A 5,000-nucleotide genomic window follows, 5' to 3' on the forward strand; every position below is an offset into this window, starting at 1 on the left:
CGAGAGAAACGATGCCCCGTAACGCACATGAGAGCAATCCGGGCCAATTTCTCCCGTTTGATGGGGTCTATGTGTAAAAATTTTGACTTTTTTGAGTGCAGGTGCAAATCTGCTGAAAAAGCCTGTGGAAGTTTCACGGCGTTCGTACGATATTTGGCGACGCAAAAATGAGCGATTTCCCAGCTCGATGGAATTCGGCGCGACAGAAACGATGCCCCGTAACGCACATGAGAGCAATCCGGGCCAATTTCTCCCGTTTGATGGGGTCTATGTGTAAAAATTTTGACTTTTTTGAGTGCACGTGCAAATCTGCTGAAAAAGCCTGTGGAAGTTTCACGGCGTTCGTACGATATTTGGCGACGCAAAAATGAGCGATTTCCCAGCTCGAGAGAATTCGGCGCGAGAGAAACGATGCCCCGTAACGCACATGAGAGCAATCCCGGCCAATTTCTCCCGTTTGATGGGGTCTATGTGTAAAAATTTTGACTTTTTTGAGTGCACGTGCAAATCTGCTGGAAAAGCCTGTGGAAGTTTCACGGCGTTCGTACGATATTTGGCGACGCAAAAATGAGCGATTTCCCAGCTCGATGGAATTCGGAGCGAGAGAAACGATGCCCCGTAACGCACATGAGAGCAATCCCGGCCAATTTCTCCCGTTTGATGGGGTCTATGTGTACAAATTTTGACTTTTTTGAGTGCACGTGCCAATCTGCTGGAAAAGCCTGTGGAAGTTTCACGGCGTTCGTACGATATTTGGCGACGCAAAAATGAGCGATTTCCCAGCTCGATGGAATTCGGCGCGACAGAAACGATGCCCCGTAACGCACATGAGAGCAATCCGGGCCAATTTCTCCCGTTTGATGGGGTCTATGTGTAAAAATTTTGACTTTTTTGAGTGCAGGTGCAAATCTGCTGAAAAAGCCTGTGGAAGTTTCACGGCGTTCGTACGATATTTGGCGACGCAAAAATGAGCGATTTCCCAGCTCGAGAGAATTCGGCGCGAGAGAAACGATGCCCCGTAACGCACATGAGAGCAATCCGGGCCAATTTCTCCCGTTTGATGGGGTCTATGTGTACAAATTTTGACTTTTTTGAGTGCACGTGCCAATCTGCTGGAAAAGCCTGTGGAAGTTTCACGGCGTTCGTACGATATTTGGCGACGCAAAAATGAGCGATTTCCCAGCTCGATGGAATTCGGCGCGACAGAAACGATGCCCCGTAACGCACATGAGAGCAATCCGGGCCAATTTCTCCCGTTTGATGGGGTCTATGTGTAAAAATTTTGACTTTTTTGAGTGCAGGTGCAAATCTGCTGAAAAAGCCTGTGGAAGTTTCACGGCGTTCGTACGATATTTGGCGACGCAAAAATGAGCGATTTCCCAGCTCGAGAGAATTCGGCGCGAGAGAAACGATGCCCCGTAACGCACATGAGAGCAATCCGGGCCAATTTCTCCCGTTTGATGGGGTCTATGTGTAAAAATTTTGACTTTTTTGAGTGCACGTGCAAATCTGCTGAAAAAGCCTGTGGAAGTTTCACGGCGTTCGTACGATATTTGGCGACGCAAAAATGAGCGATTTCCCAGCTCGAGAGAATTCGGCGCGAGAGAAACGATGCCCCGTAACGCACATGAGAGCAATCCGGGCCAATTTCTCCCGTTTGATGGGGTCTATGTGTAAAAATTTTGACTTTTTTGAGTGCACGTGCAAATCTGCTGAAAAAGCCTGTGGAAGTTTCACGGCGTTCGTACGATATTTGGCGACGCAAAAATGAGCGATTTCCCAGCTCGATGGAATTCGGCGCGAGAGAAACGATGCCCCGTAACGCACATGAGAGCAATCCCGGCCAATTTCTCCCGTTTGATGGGGTCTATGTGTAAAAATTTTGACTTTTTTGAGTGCACGTGCAAATCTGCTGAAAAAGCCTGTGGAAGTTTCACGGCGTTCGTACGATATTTGGCGACGCAAAAATGAGCGATTTCCCAGCTCGATGGAATTCGGAGCGAGAGAAACGATGCCCCGTAACGCACATGAGAGCAATCCCGGCCAATTTCTCCCGTTTGATGGGGTCTATGTGTACAAATTTTGACTTTTTTGAGTGCACGTGCCAATCTGCTGGAAAAGCCTGTGGAAGTTTCACGGCGTTCGTACGATATTTGGCGACGCAAAAATGAGCGATTTCCCAGCTCGATGGAATTCGGCGCGACAGAAACGATGCCCCGTAACGCACATGAGAGCAATCCGGGCCAATTTCTCCCGTTTGATGGGGTCTATGTGTAAAAATTTTGACTTTTTTGAGTGCAGGTGCAAATCTGCTGGAAAAGCCTGTGGAAGTTTCACGGCGTTCGTACGATATTTGGCGACGCAAAAATGAGCGATTTCCAAGCTCGATGGAATTCGGAGCGAGAGAAACGATGCCCCGTAACGCACATGAGAGCAATCCGGGCCAATTTCTCCCGTTTGATGGGGTCTATGTGTAAAAATTTTGACTTTTTTGAGTGCAGGTGCAAATCTGCTGAAAAAGCCTGTGGAAGTTTCACGGCGTTCGTACGATATTTGGCGACGCAAAAATGAGCGATTTCCCAGCTCGAGAGAATTCGGCGCGAGAGAAACGATGCCCCGTAACGCACATGAGAGCAATCCGGGCCAATTTCTCCCGTTTGATGGGGTCTATGTGTAAAAATTTTGACTTTTTTGAGTGCAGGTGCAAATCTGCTGGAAAAGCCTGTGGAAGTTTCACGGCGTTCGTACGATATTTGGCGACGCAAAAATGAGCGATTTCCCAGCTCGATGGAATTCGGAGCGAGAGAAACGATGCCCCGTAACGCACATGAGAGCAATCCCGGCCAATTTCTCCCGTTTGATGGGGTCTATGTGTAAAAATTTTGACTTTTTTGAGTGCACGTGCAAATCTGCTGAAAAAGCCTGTGGAAGTTTCACGGCGTTCGTACGATATTTGGCGACGCAAAAATGAGCGATTTCCCAGCTCGAGAGAATTCGGCGCGAGAGAAACGATGCCCCGTAACGCACATGAGAGCAATCCGGGCCAATTTCTCCCGTTTGATGGGGTCTATGTGTAAAAATTTTGACTTTTTTGAGTGCAGGTGCAAATCTGCTGAAAAAGCCTGTGGAAGTTTCACGGCGTTCGTACGATATTTGGCGACGCAAAAATGAGCGATTTCCCAGCTCGATGGAATTCGGCGCGAGAGAAACGATGCCCCGTAACGCACATGAGAGCAATCCGGGCCAATTTCTCCCGTTTGATGGGGTCTATGTGTAAAAATTTTGACTTTTTTGAGTGCAGGTGCAAATCTGCTGAAAAAGCCTGTGGAAGTTTCACGGCGTTCGTACGATATTTGGCGACGCAAAAATGAGCGATTTCCCAGCTCGAGAGAATTCGGCGCGAGAGAAACGATGCCCCGTAACGCACATGAGAGCAATCCGGGCCAATTTCTCCCGTTTGATGGGGTCTATGTGTAAAAATTTTGACTTTTTTGAGTGCAGGTGCAAATCTGCTGGAAAAGCCTGTGGAAGTTTCACGGCGTTCGTACGATATTTGGCGACGCAAAAATGAGCGATTTCCCAGCTCGATGGAATTCGGAGCGAGAGAAACGATGCCCCGTAACGCACATGAGAGCAATCCCGGCCAATTTCTCCCGTTTGATGGGGTCTATGTGTACAAATTTTGACTTTTTTGAGTGCACGTGCCAATCTGCTGGAAAAGCCTGTGGAAGTTTCACGGCGTTCGTACGATATTTGGCGACGCAAAAATGAGCGATTTCCCAGCTCGATGGAATTCGGCGCGAGAGAAACGATGCCCCGTAACGCACATGAGAGCAATCCCGGCCAATTTCTCCCGTTTGATGGGGTCTATGTGTAAAAATTTTGACTTTTTTGAGTGCACGTGCAAATCTGCTGAAAAAGCCTGTGGAAGTTTCACGGCGTTCGTACGATATTTGGCGACGCAAAAATGAGCGATTTCCCAGCTCGATGGAATTCGGAGCGAGAGAAACGATGCCCCGTAACGCACATGAGAGCAATCCCGGCCAATTTCTCCCGTTTGATGGGGTCTATGTGTAAAAATTTTGACTTTTTTGAGTGCACGTGCAAATCTGCTGAAAAAGCCTGTGGAAGTTTCACGGCGTTCGTACGATATTTGGCGACGCAAAAATGAGCGATTTCCCAGCTCGAGAGAATTCGGCGCGAGAGAAACGATGCCCCGTAACGCACATGAGAGCAATCCGGGCCAATTTCTCCCGTTTGATGGGGTCTATGTGTAAAAATTTTGACTTTTTTGAGTGCACGTGCAAATCTGCTGGAAAAGCCTGTGGAAGTTTCACGGCGTTCGTACGATATTTGGCGACGCAAAAATGAGCGATTTCCCAGCTCGATGGAATTCGGAGCGAGAGAAACGATGCCCCGTAACGCACATGAGAGCAATCCCGGCCAATTTCTCCCGTTTGATGGGGTCTATGTGTACAAATTTTGACTTTTTTGAGTGCACGTGCCAATCTGCTGGAAAAGCCTGTGGAAGTTTCATCCGACGAAAAAAGCACGTTCTCGAGAAAGCAGGAGAGCTAAGTCATTCACAAATTAGCTGGATTTGGCTTGTGGTTCGTTTCCCAAGTAACAGAGCGGCATCAACCTTTAAGTGCACGCCAGTACATCCCCGTGGGATACAGGGGGTCTCGGCGGACTTTGCTCGGGGGAAAAACGTCGAGGTGAGCCGCCTGGCCATGCTGTTCATGGGTCTCTCCTTTTTAAGTTTCGCCTGCCAATTTATTTTCTCTAGCGGTTTTATACACTAACACTCGATGTTTTGGGAAAGGAATACAATTGTTCAAAAAACGTCTTCGCAATTCATGTCGTTAGATTGCTAATGAAAATTCGTAAAAAAACGTACACGCCATACATGTTCTTTGCTTCCCTCTCGATACAAGTGAAGGGGAAAAACAGCCTTAACGGTTGCTAAAAAAATCGCCCTTTACATATACATGGGTCGT

Source organism: Lampetra fluviatilis, chromosome 4 (assembly GCF_964198595.1).
Source record: "Lampetra fluviatilis chromosome 4, kcLamFluv1.1, whole genome shotgun sequence".
Classification (NCBI taxonomy): domain Eukaryota; kingdom Metazoa; phylum Chordata; class Hyperoartia; order Petromyzontiformes; family Petromyzontidae; genus Lampetra; species Lampetra fluviatilis.